Raw genomic sequence first — 12,765 nt, 5'->3', positions numbered from 1 at the left:
AGAGAGGGTGGGATAATTAACCGTCTCAAGGTGGGTGCAAAAGTGCCTCATTCATTCAGTCCCATGTCTCATGCTCCTGCAGGGCGGAGAGAATAACAGCTGCGCACGGACTAGATGGGCCGAAGGGCCTGCTCACACTGTCAGCGCAACTGCCTGCCGGCCAGCACAGCCACCCCTGCCAGAGAAGTGCAACTGCGCCAAAAGTGGCTGGACCAAAGGATAGTGGACGACGGAAGCAGCTTCTACAGAGTCATGCACAGACCCCGGGCCGGCTAAAGGGAATGCGTGGACAGTACGGGGATCGAACCCACGACCTTGGCGTTATTAGCACCACGCTCTGACCAACTGAGCTAACCGTCCTCGCCTGGGTGGGGCGCGGCTACCTATTGCCAGTCCGGCGGCCTGCAGATGAACCGGCTGGTCCGACTCAGCCATGACAAGCTCTTGAGAGCAGCTTGTGCCGCACAGGGCCATCCGGCTTAGCCGCGGGAAGCAGCTGCCGTCTTTGGTGATGCCTGCTCAGGTGGCAAAGGCAGAGCCGAAGCTGAGAATGGGCGCTGTACGCAAGCGCAGGACACAGCGCAAGCAAGCTTGGGTGCCCTTGCGTCTGGCTGCCTGACTGGCTGAGAGTGAGCGCCGGCAGCAGCTCGCTGCCGAAGCGCGGCTGTCAGGGCCAGGTGATGAAGCATGCTGCCAAGCGCAGCCGGCAGCCCAGCAAAAGCAGATTCTTGTGCCTTGACAGCAGAGTGCTTGCGTTTGCAGGCTGACTGGCAAACGGAGAGCGCAGAGTGTATGAGTGAGAGGGAGAGAGAAAAAATGAAAAAGACAGCACCTCCTGCTGGGGCAGTTGGGCAGAGGAGCAAAAGCCTACGGCACCTGGTATTCCCAGGCGGTCTCCCATCCAAGTACTAACCAGGCCTGAGCCTGCTTAGCTTCCGAGATCAGACGAGATCGGGCGTTTTCAGGCTAGTATGGCCGTAGGCACCAGTGCACCGCTCCTCTCCGCACTTAAGCGGCATGCAGCCACTCTCAGCTTGCTCCCACGCTGCTCCTCCTTTCTTACACTCCTCTGCCTTCGCCCCTTCACTCACACCCTACACTCTCCCCTCCCACTTTCACCTCTCCTCTCTCACCCGTCCTCCTCACCATTCACTGGCCACTCCGCTGCTTCCTGCTCACATCACTAGCCACCCCACAATCAGTGCTCCTACCGCACCCCCCCCCCCACCCCCAACAGACACAGACCTCTCGCTGCCCAGGTCGCCACTGCGCTGGTCCTGACGGCCGCCGCATCTCTGCTTCCCCTTTCTTCGCGTTTACTCTACCTTCTGCCTACCAGTGAAGAGATCGCACCCGCTCCAGCCTAGCTATTTAAGACCACCTCAGCTTCGGCAAGCCCGCCGGCCGATGGGATCACAGCTCCTTTTCTCCCCTTACTTCGGAAGGGAACTCAGAAACTTGTCAGACCGCCGGCACTAGATGCTGCGGTGAGAAACCGATCTGACAAATTTAATCGAGGAGGCGAACAGGAATGGTCATGAGCGAGAGGCGCTGGACGCTGCCGACCGGCAGTCGAGCCAGGCCTTTGCAAAAGTCCCACCTATTCAAGGAGGTTCCGTCGCTTGATGAGGCATTCAGCGCCAGGTCCTAAACTGGATTTCACATCGCCTTGGCGGCACAAGACAGGCATTGGCAGTTTCGCGGCTCTGCGTCTGCACGAGATTCGATCTGATTGAAATCTATCAAATATTGAAAGGCCGAGATAGGATGGATGTGCTGAGGATGTTTCCTACGGCAGTCATGTGCAGCAGCTGAGGCCACAGCCTCAGTCAGACGTCTCTTTGGAACAAAGTTGAGGAGAAGTTCGTTAAGGGAGGCTGGTGGATATGTGAAATTGTTTGCCACGGACGCCTAGCGATACAATGTCGGTGGGTACGTTTCAGGCGAACGTTGATGGGTTCTTGATCAGCAACGGCTTCAAATAGAGAGGGTGGGATAATTAACCGTCTCAAGGTGGGTGCAAAAGTGCCTCATTCATTCAGTCCCATGTCTCATGCTCCTGCAGGGCGGAGAGAATAACAGCTGCGCACGGACTAGATGGGCCGAAGGGCCTGCTCACACTGTCAGCGCAACTGCCTGCCGGCCAGCACAGCCACCCCTGCCAGAGAAGTGCAACTGCGCCAAAAGTGGCTGGACCAAAGGATAGTGGACGACGGAAGCAGCTTCTACAGAGTCATGCACAGACCCCGGGCCGGCTAAAGGGAATGCGTGGACAGTATGGGGATCGAACCCACGACCTTGGCGTTATTAGCACCACGCTCTGACCAACTGAGCTAACCGTCCTCGCCTGGGTGGGGCGCGGCTACCTATTGCCAGTCCGGCGGCCTGCAGATGAACCGGCTGGTCCGACTCAGCCATGACAAGCTCTTGAGAGCAGCTTGTGCCGCACAGGGCCATCCGGCTTAGCCGCGGGAAGCAGCTGCCGTCTTTGGTGATGCCTGCTCAGGTGGCAAAGGCAGAGCCGAAGCTGAGAATGGGCGCTGTACGCAAGCGCAGGACACAGCGCAAGCAAGCTTGGGTGCCCTTGCGTCTGGCTGCCTGACTGGCTGAGAGTGAGCGCCGGCAGCAGCTCGCTGCCGAAGCGCGGCTGTCAGGGCCAGGTGATGAAGCATGCTGCCAAGCGCAGCCGGCAGCCCAGCAAAAGCAGATTCTTGTGCCTTGACAGCAGAGTGCTTGCGTTTGCAGGCTGACTGGCAAACGGAGAGCGCAGAGTGTATGAGTGAGAGGGAGAGAGAAAAAATGAAAAAGACAGCACCTCCTGCTGGGGCAGTTGGGCAGAGGAGCAAAAGCCTACGGCACCTGGTATTCCCAGGCGGTCTCCCATCCAAGTACTAACCAGGCCTGAGCCTGCTTAGCTTCCGAGATCAGACGAGATCGGGCGTTTTCAGGCTAGTATGGCCGTAGGCACCAGTGCACCGCTCCTCTCCGCACTTAAGCGGCATGCAGCCACTCTCAGCTTGCTCCCACGCTGCTCCTCCTTTCTTACACTCCTCTGCCTTCGCCCCTTCACTCACACCCTACACTCTCCCCTCCCACTTTCACCTCTCCTCTCTCACCCGTCCTCCTCACCATTCACTGGCCACTCCGCTGCTTCCTGCTCACATCACTAGCCACCCCACAATCAGTGCTCCTACCGCACCCCCCCCCCCACCCCCAACAGACACAGACCTCTCGCTGCCCAGGTCGCCACTGCGCTGGTCCTGACGGCCGCCGCATCTCTGCTTCCCCTTTCTTCGCGTTTACTCTACCTTCTGCCTACCAGTGAAGAGATCGCACCCGCTCCAGCCTAGCTATTTAAGACCACCTCAGCTTCGGCAAGCCCGCCGGCCGATGGGATCACAGCTCCTTTTCTCCCCTTACTTCGGAAGGGAACTCAGAAACTTGTCAGACCGCCGGCACTAGATGCTGCGGTGAGAAACCGATCTGACAAATTTAATCGAGGAGGCGAACAGGAATGGTCATGAGCGAGAGGCGCTGGACGCTGCCGACCGGCAGTCGAGCCAGGCCTTTGCAAAAGTCCCACCTATTCAAGGAGGTTCCGTCGCTTGATGAGGCATTCAGCGCCAGGTCCTAAACTGGATTTCACATCGCCTTGGCGGCACAAGACAGGCATTGGCAGTTTCGCGGCTCTGCGTCTGCACGAGATTCGATCTGATTGAAATCTATCAAATATTGAAAGGCCGAGATAGGATGGATGTGCTGAGGATGTTTCCTACGGCAGTCATGTGCAGCAGCTGAGGCCACAGCCTCAGTCAGACGTCTCTTTGGAACAAAGTTGAGGAGAAGTTCGTTAAGGGAGGCTGGTGGATATGTGAAATTGTTTGCCACGGACGCCTAGCGATACAATGTCGGTGGGTACGTTTCAGGCGAACGTTGATGGGTTCTTGATCAGCAACGGCTTCAAATAGAGAGGGTGGGATAATTAACCGTCTCAAGGTGGGTGCAAAAGTGCCTCATTCATTCAGTCCCATGTCTCATGCTCCTGCAGGGCGGAGAGAATAACAGCTGCGCACGGACTAGATGGGCCGAAGGGCCTGCTCACACTGTCAGCGCAACTGCCTGCCGGCCAGCACAGCCACCCCTGCCAGAGAAGTGCAACTGCGCCAAAAGTGGCTGGACCAAAGGATAGTGGACGACGGAAGCAGCTTCTACAGAGTCATGCACAGACCCCGGGCCGGCTAAAGGGAATGCGTGGACAGTACGGGGATCGAACCCACGACCTTGGCGTTATTAGCACCACGCTCTGACCAACTGAGCTAACCGTCCTCGCCTGGGTGGGGCGCGGCTACCTATTGCCAGTCCGGCGGCCTGCAGATGAACCGGCTGGTCCGACTCAGCCATGACAAGCTCTTGAGAGCAGCTTGTGCCGCACAGGGCCATCCGGCTTAGCCGCGGGAAGCAGCTGCCGTCTTTGGTGATGCCTGCTCAGGTGGCAAAGGCAGAGCCGAAGCTGAGAATGGGCGCTGTACGCAAGCGCAGGACACAGCGCAAGCAAGCTTGGGTGCCCTTGCGTCTGGCTGCCTGACTGGCTGAGAGTGAGCGCCGGCAGCAGCTCGCTGCCGAAGCGCGGCTGTCAGGGCCAGGTGATGAAGCATGCTGCCAAGCGCAGCCGGCAGCCCAGCAAAAGCAGATTCTTGTGCCTTGACAGCAGAGTGCTTGCGTTTGCAGGCTGACTGGCAAACGGAGAGCGCAGAGTGTATGAGTGAGAGGGAGAGAGAAAAAATGAAAAAGACAGCACCTCCTGCTGGGGCAGTTGGGCAGAGGAGCAAAAGCCTACGGCACCTGGTATTCCCAGGCGGTCTCCCATCCAAGTACTAACCAGGCCTGAGCCGGCTTAGCTTCCGAGATCAGACGAGATCGGGCGTTTTCAGGCTAGTATGGCCGTAGGCACCAGTGCACCGCTCCTCTCCGCACTTAAGCGGCATGCAGCCACTCTCAGCTTGCTCCCACGCTGCTCCTCCTTTCTTACACTCCTCTGCCTTCGCCCCTTCACTCACACCCTACACTCTCCCCTCCCACTTTCACCTCTCCTCTCTCACCCGTCCTCCTCACCATTCACTGGCCACTCCGCTGCTTCCTGCTCACATCACTAGCCACCCCACAATCAGTGCTCCTACCGCACCCCCCCCCCCACCCCCAACAGACACAGACCTCTCGCTGCCCAGGTCGCCACTGCGCTGGTCCTGACGGCCGCCGCATCTCTGCTTCCCCTTTCTTCGCGTTTACTCTACCTTCTGCCTACCAGTGAAGAGATCGCACCCGCTCCAGCCTAGCTATTTAAGACCACCTCAGCTTCGGCAAGCCCGCCGGCCGATGGGATCACAGCTCCTTTTCTCCCCTTACTTCGGAAGGGAACTCAGAAACTTGTCAGACCGCCGGCACTAGATGCTGCGGTGAGAAACCGATCTGACAAATTTAATCGAGGAGGCGAACAGGAATGGTCATGAGCGAGAGGCGCTGGACGCTGCCGACCGGCAGTCGAGCCAGGCCTTTGCAAAAGTCCCACCTATTCAAGGAGGTTCCGTCGCTTGATGAGGCATTCAGCGCCAGGTCCTAAACTGGATTTCACATCGCCTTGGCGGCACAAGACAGGCATTGGCAGTTTCGCGGCTCTGCGTCTGCACGAGATTCGATCTGATTGAAATCTATCAAATATTGAAAGGCCGAGATAGGATGGATGTGCTGAGGATGTTTCCTACGGCAGTCATGTGCAGCAGCTGAGGCCACAGCCTCAGTCAGACGTCTCTTTGGAACAAAGTTGAGGAGAAGTTCGTTAAGGGAGGCTGGTGGATATGTGAAATTGTTTGCCACGGACGCCTAGCGATACAATGTCGGTGGGTACGTTTCAGGCGAACGTTGATGGGTTCTTGATCAGCAACGGCTTCAAATAGAGAGGGTGGGATAATTAACCGTCTCAAGGTGGGTGCAAAAGTGCCTCATTCATTCAGTCCCATGTCTCATGCTCCTGCAGGGCGGAGAGAATAACAGCTGCGCACGGACTAGATGGGCCGAAGGGCCTGCTCACACTGTCAGCGCAACTGCCTGCCGGCCAGCACGGCCACCCCTGCCAGAGAAGTGCAACTGCGCCAAAAGTGGCTGGACCAAAGGATAGTGGCCGACGGAAGCAGCTTCTACAGAGTCATGCACAGACCCCGGGCCGGCTAAAGGGAATGCGTGGACAGTATGGGGATCGAACCCACGACCTTGGCGTTATTAGCACCACGCTCTGACCAACTGAGCTAACCGTCCTCGCCTGGGTGGGGCGCGGCTACCTATTGCCAGTCCGGCGGCCTGCAGATGAACCGGCTGGTCCGACTCAGCCATGACAAGCTCTTGAGAGCAGCTTGTGCCGCACAGGGCCATCCGGCTTAGCCGCGGGAAGCAGCTGCCGTCTTTGGTGATGCCTGCTCAGGTGGCAAAGGCAGAGCCGAAGCTGAGAATGGGCGCTGTACGCAAGCGCAGGACACAGCGCAAGCAAGCTTGGGTGCCCTTGCGTCTGGCTGCCTGACTGGCTGAGAGTGAGCGCCGGCAGCAGCTCGCTGCCGAAGCGCGGCTGTCAGGGCCAGGTGATGAAGCATGCTGCCAAGCGCAGCCGGCAGCCCAGCAAAAGCAGATTCTTGTGCCTTGACAGCAGAGTGCTTGCGTTTGCAGGCTGACTGGCAAACGGAGAGCGCAGAGTGTATGAGTGAGAGGGAGAGAGAAAAAATGAAAAAGACAGCACCTCCTGCTGGGGCAGTTGGGCAGAGGAGCAAAAGCCTACGGCACCTGGTATTCCCAGGCGGTCTCCCATCCAAGTACTAACCAGGCCTGAGCCTGCTTAGCTTCCGAGATCAGACGAGATCGGGCGTTTTCAGGCTAGTATGGCCGTAGGCACCAGTGCACCGCTCCTCTCCGCACTTAAGCGGCATGCAGCCACTCTCAGCTTGCTCCCACGCTGCTCCTCCTTTCTTACACTCCTCTGCCTTCGCCCCTTCACTCACACCCTACACTCTCCCCTCCCACTTTCACCTCTCCTCTCTCACCCGTCCTCCTCACCATTCACTGGCCACTCCGCTGCTTCCTGCTCACATCACTAGCCACCCCACAATCAGTGCTCCTACCGCACCCCCCCCCCCCCACCCCCAACAGACACAGACCTCTCGCTGCCCAGGTCGCCACTGCGCTGGTCCTGACGGCCGCCGCATCTCTGCTTCCCCTTTCTTCGCGTTTACTCTACCTTCTGCCTACCAGTGAAGAGATCGCACCCGCTCCAGCCTAGCTGTTTAAGACCACCTCAGCTTCGGCAAGCCCGCCGGCCGATGGGATCACAGCTCCTTTTCTCCCCTTACTTCGGAAGGGAACTCAGAAACTTGTCAGACCGCCGGCACTAGATGCTGCGGTGAGAAACCGATCTGACAAATTTAATCGAGGAGGCGAACAGGAATGGTCATGAGCGAGAGGCGCTGGACGCTGCCGACCGGCAGTCGAGCCAGGCCTTTGCAAAAGTCCCACCTATTCAAGGAGGTTCCGTCGCTTGATGAGGCATTCAGCGCCAGGTCCTAAACTGGATTTCACATCGCCTTGGCGGCACAAGACAGGCATTGGCAGTTTCGCGGCTCTGCGTCTGCACGAGATTCGATCTGATTGAAATCTATCAAATATTGAAAGGCCGAGATAGGATGGATGTGCTGAGGATGTTTCCTACGGCAGTCATGTGCAGCAGCTGAGGCCACAGCCTCAGTCAGACGTCTCTTTGGAACAAAGTTGAGGAGAAGTTCGTTAAGGGAGGCTGGTGGATATGTGAAATTGTTTGCCACGGACGCCTAGCGATACAATGTCGGTGGGTACGTTTCAGGCGAACGTTGATGGGTTCTTGATCAGCAACGGCTTCAAATAGAGAGGGTGGGATAATTAACCGTCTCAAGGTGGGTGCAAAAGTGCCTCATTCATTCAGTCCCATGTCTCATGCTCCTGCAGGGCGGAGAGAATAACAGCTGCGCACGGACTAGATGGGCCGAAGGGCCTGCTCACACTGTCAGCGCAACTGCCTGCCGGCCAGCACAGCCACCCCTGCCAGAGAAGTGCAACTGCGCCAAAAGTGGCTGGACCAAAGGATAGTGGACGACGGAAGCAGCTTCTACAGAGTCATGCACAGACCCCGGGCCGGCTAAAGGGAATGCGTGGACAGTACGGGGATCGAACCCACGACCTTGGCGTTATTAGCACCACGCTCTGACCAACTGAGCTAACCGTCCTCGCCTGGGTGGGGCGCGGCTACCTATTGCCAGTCCGGCGGCCTGCAGATGAACCGGCTGGTCCGACTCAGCCATGACAAGCTCTTGAGAGCAGCTTGTGCCGCACAGGGCCATCCGGCTTAGCCGCGGGAAGCAGCTGCCGTCTTTGGTGATGCCTGCTCAGGTGGCAAAGGCAGAGCCGAAGCTGAGAATGGGCGCTGTACGCAAGCGCAGGACACAGCGCAAGCAAGCTTGGGTGCCCTTGCGTCTGGCTGCCTGACTGGCTGAGAGTGAGCGCCGGCAGCAGCTCGCTGCCGAAGCGCGGCTGTCAGGGCCAGGTGATGAAGCATGCTGCCAAGCGCAGCCGGCAGCCCAGCAAAAGCAGATTCTTGTGCCTTGACAGCAGAGTGCTTGCGTTTGCAGGCTGACTGGCAAACGGAGAGCGCAGAGTGTATGAGTGAGAGGGAGAGAGAAAAAATGAAAAAGACAGCACCTCCTGCTGGGGCAGTTGGGCAGAGGAGCAAAAGCCTACGGCACCTGGTATTCCCAGGCGGTCTCCCATCCAAGTACTAACCAGGCCTGAGCCGGCTTAGCTTCCGAGATCAGACGAGATCGGGCGTTTTCAGGCTAGTATGGCCGTAGGCACCAGTGCACCGCTCCTCTCCGCACTTAAGCGGCATGCAGCCACTCTCAGCTTGCTCCCACGCTGCTCCTCCTTTCTTACACTCCTCTGCCTTCGCCCCTTCACTCACACCCTACACTCTCCCCTCCCACTTTCACCTCTCCTCTCTCACCCGTCCTCCTCACCATTCACTGGCCACTCCGCTGCTTCCTGCTCACATCACTAGCCACCCCACAATCAGTGCTCCTACCGCACCCCCCCCCCCCACCCCCAACAGACACAGACCTCTCGCTGCCCAGGTCGCCACTGCGCTGGTCCTGACGGCCGCCGCATCTCTGCTTCCCCTTTCTTCGCGTTTACTCTACCTTCTGCCTACCAGTGAAGAGATCGCACCCGCTCCAGCCTAGCTATTTAAGACCACCTCAGCTTCGGCAAGCCCGCCGGCCGATGGGATCACAGCTCCTTTTCTCCCCTTACTTCGGAAGGGAACTCAGAAACTTGTCAGACCGCCGGCACTAGATGCTGCGGTGAGAAACCGATCTGACAAATTTAATCGAGGAGGCGAACAGGAATGGTCATGAGCGAGAGGCGCTGGACGCTGCCGACCGGCAGTCGAGCCAGGCCTTTGCAAAAGTCCCACCTATTCAAGGAGGTTCCGTCGCTTGATGAGGCATTCAGCGCCAGGTCCTAAACTGGATTTCACATCGCCTTGGCGGCACAAGACAGGCATTGGCAGTTTCGCGGCTCTGCGTCTGCACGAGATTCGATCTGATTGAAATCTATCAAATATTGAAAGGCCGAGATAGGATGGATGTGCTGAGGATGTTTCCTACGGCAGTCATGTGCAGCAGCTGAGGCCACAGCCTCAGTCAGACGTCTCTTTGGAACAAAGTTGAGGAGAAGTTCGTTAAGGGAGGCTGGTGGATATGTGAAATTGTTTGCCACGGACGCCTAGCGATACAATGTCGGTGGGTACGTTTCAGGCGAACGTTGATGGGTTCTTGATCAGCAACGGCTTCAAATAGAGAGGGTGGGATAATTAACCGTCTCAAGGTGGGTGCAAAAGTGCCTCATTCATTCAGTCCCATGTCTCATGCTCCTGCAGGGCGGAGAGAATAACAGCTGCGCACGGACTAGATGGGCCGAAGGGCCTGCTCACACTGTCAGCGCAACTGCCTGCCGGCCAGCACAGCCACCCCTGCCAGAGAAGTGCAACTGCGCCAAAAGTGGCTGGACCAAAGGATAGTGGACGACGGAAGCAGCTTCTACAGAGTCATGCACAGACCCCGGGCCGGCTAAAGGGAATGCGTGGACAGTACGGGGATCGAACCCACGACCTTGGCGTTATTAGCACCACGCTCTGACCAACTGAGCTAACCGTCCTCGCCTGGGTGGGGCGCGGCTACCTATTGCCAGTCCGGCGGCCTGCAGATGAACCGGCTGGTCCGACTCAGCCATGACAAGCTCTTGAGAGCAGCTTGTGCCGCACAGGGCCATCCGGCTTAGCCGCGGGAAGCAGCTGCCGTCTTTGGTGATGCCTGCTCAGGTGGCAAAGGCAGAGCCGAAGCTGAGAATGGGCGCTGTACGCAAGCGCAGGACACAGCGCAAGCAAGCTTGGGTGCCCTTGCGTCTGGCTGCCTGACTGGCTGAGAGTGAGCGCCGGCAGCAGCTCGCTGCCGAAGCGCGGCTGTCAGGGCCAGGTGATGAAGCATGCTGCCAAGCGCAGCCGGCAGCCCAGCAAAAGCAGATTCTTGTGCCTTGACAGCAGAGTGCTTGCGTTTGCAGGCTGACTGGCAAACGGAGAGCGCAGAGTGTATGAGTGAGAGGGAGAGAGAAAAAATGAAAAAGACAGCACCTCCTGCTGGGGCAGTTGGGCAGAGGAGCAAAAGCCTACGGCACCTGGTATTCCCAGGCGGTCTCCCATCCAAGTACTAACCAGGCCTGAGCCGGCTTAGCTTCCGAGATCAGACGAGATCGGGCGTTTTCAGGCTAGTATGGCCGTAGGCACCAGTGCACCGCTCCTCTCCGCACTTAAGCGGCATGCAGCCACTCTCAGCTTGCTCCCACGCTGCTCCTCCTTTCTTACACTCCTCTGCCTTCGCCCCTTCACTCACACCCTACACTCTCCCCTCCCACTTTCACCTCTCCTCTCTCACCCGTCCTCCTCACCATTCACTGGCCACTCCGCTGCTTCCTGCTCACATCACTAGCCACCCCACAATCAGTGCTCCTACCGCACCCCCCCCCCCACCCCCAACAGACACAGACCTCTCGCTGCCCAGGTCGCCACTGCGCTGGTCCTGACGGCCGCCGCATCTCTGCTTCCCCTTTCTTCGCGTTTACTCTACCTTCTGCCTACCAGTGAAGAGATCGCACCCGCTCCAGCCTAGCTATTTAAGACCACCTCAGCTTCGGCAAGCCCGCCGGCCGATGGGATCACAGCTCCTTTTCTCCCCTTACTTCGGAAGGGAACTCAGAAACTTGTCAGACCGCCGGCACTAGATGCTGCGGTGAGAAACCGATCTGACAAATTTAATCGAGGAGGCGAACAGGAATGGTCATGAGCGAGAGGCGCTGGACGCTGCCGACCGGCAGTCGAGCCAGGCCTTTGCAAAAGTCCCACCTATTCAAGGAGGTTCCGTCGCTTGATGAGGCATTCAGCGCCAGGTCCTAAACTGGATTTCACATCGCCTTGGCGGCACAAGACAGGCATTGGCAGTTTCGCGGCTCTGCGTCTGCACGAGATTCGATCTGATTGAAATCTATCAAATATTGAAAGGCCGAGATAGGATGGATGTGCTGAGGATGTTTCCTACGGCAGTCATGTGCAGCAGCTGAGGCCACAGCCTCAGTCAGACGTCTCTTTGGAACAAAGTTGAGGAGAAGTTCGTTAAGGGAGGCTGGTGGATATGTGAAATTGTTTGCCACGGACGCCTAGCGATACAATGTCGGTGGGTACGTTTCAGGCGAACGTTGATGGGTTCTTGATCAGCAACGGCTTCAAATAGAGAGGGTGGGATAATTAACCGTCTCAAGGTGGGTGCAAAAGTGCCTCATTCATTCAGTCCCATGTCTCATGCTCCTGCAGGGCGGAGAGAATAACAGCTGCGCACGGACTAGATGGGCCGAAGGGCCTGCTCACACTGTCAGCGCAACTGCCTGCCGGCCAGCACGGCCACCCCTGCCAGAGAAGTGCAACTGCGCCAAAAGTGGCTGGACCAAAGGATAGTGGCCGACGGAAGCAGCTTCTACAGAGTCATGCACAGACCCCGGGCCGGCTAAAGGGAATGCGTGGACAGTATGGGGATCGAACCCACGACCTTGGCGTTATTAGCACCACGCTCTGACCAACTGAGCTAACCGTCCTCGCCTGGGTGGGGCGCGGCTACCTATTGCCAGTCCGGCGGCCTGCAGATGAACCGGCTGGTCCGACTCAGCCATGACAAGCTCTTGAGAGCAGCTTGTGCCGCACAGGGCCATCCGGCTTAGCCGCGGGAAGCAGCTGCCGTCTTTGGTGATGCCTGCTCAGGTGGCAAAGGCAGAGCCGAAGCTGAGAATGGGCGCTGTACGCAAGCGCAGGACACAGCGCAAGCAAGCTTGGGTGCCCTTGCGTCTGGCTGCCTGACTGGCTGAGAGTGAGCGCCGGCAGCAGCTCGCTGCCGAAGCGCGGCTGTCAGGGCCAGGTGATGAAGCATGCTGCCAAGCGCAGCCGGCAGCCCAGCAAAAGCAGATTCTTGTGCCTTGACAGCAGAGTGCTTGCGTTTGCAGGCTGACTGGCAAACGGAGAGCGCAGAGTGTATGAGTGAGAGGGAGAGAGAAAAAATGAAAAAGACAGCACCTCCTGCTGGGGCAGTTGGGCAGAGGAGCAAA

At 58.1% G+C, this 12,765-nt stretch overlaps 6 non-coding genes across 6 annotated transcripts; all 6 read right to left on the bottom strand.

Annotated features, from left to right (window-relative positions):
• Nucleotides 1-864: 864 nt before the first annotated feature.
• LOC140194225 (5S ribosomal RNA) lies at nucleotides 865-983 on the bottom strand. The gene has a single exon (XR_011885077.1). It is a non-coding gene; the product is annotated as a 5S ribosomal RNA (ribosomal RNA).
• Nucleotides 984-2,847: 1,864 nt separating this feature from the next.
• On the bottom strand, nucleotides 2,848-2,966 carry LOC140194224 (5S ribosomal RNA). The gene has a single exon (XR_011885076.1). It is a non-coding gene; the product is annotated as a 5S ribosomal RNA (ribosomal RNA).
• Nucleotides 2,967-4,830: 1,864 nt separating this feature from the next.
• On the bottom strand, nucleotides 4,831-4,949 carry LOC140194287 (5S ribosomal RNA). The gene has a single exon (XR_011885138.1). It is a non-coding gene; the product is annotated as a 5S ribosomal RNA (ribosomal RNA).
• A 1,864-nt stretch (nucleotides 4,950-6,813) lies between these two features.
• LOC140194222 (5S ribosomal RNA) lies at nucleotides 6,814-6,932 on the bottom strand. Its single transcript, XR_011885074.1, has one exon. It is a non-coding gene; the product is annotated as a 5S ribosomal RNA (ribosomal RNA).
• Nucleotides 6,933-8,798: 1,866 nt separating this feature from the next.
• LOC140194286 (5S ribosomal RNA) lies at nucleotides 8,799-8,917 on the bottom strand. The gene has a single exon (XR_011885137.1). It is a non-coding gene; the product is annotated as a 5S ribosomal RNA (ribosomal RNA).
• Nucleotides 8,918-10,782: 1,865 nt separating this feature from the next.
• On the bottom strand, nucleotides 10,783-10,901 carry LOC140194285 (5S ribosomal RNA). The gene has a single exon (XR_011885136.1). It is a non-coding gene; the product is annotated as a 5S ribosomal RNA (ribosomal RNA).
• Between the last annotated feature and the right edge of the window lie 1,864 nt (nucleotides 10,902-12,765).

Source organism: Mobula birostris, chromosome 2 (genome assembly GCF_030028105.1).
Source record: "Mobula birostris isolate sMobBir1 chromosome 2, sMobBir1.hap1, whole genome shotgun sequence".
Taxonomy (NCBI): Eukaryota; Metazoa; Chordata; class Chondrichthyes; order Myliobatiformes; family Myliobatidae; genus Mobula; species Mobula birostris.
The sequence above is the reverse complement of the archived record's forward strand: the minus strand, read 5'-3'. Positions and strand labels throughout refer to the sequence as shown.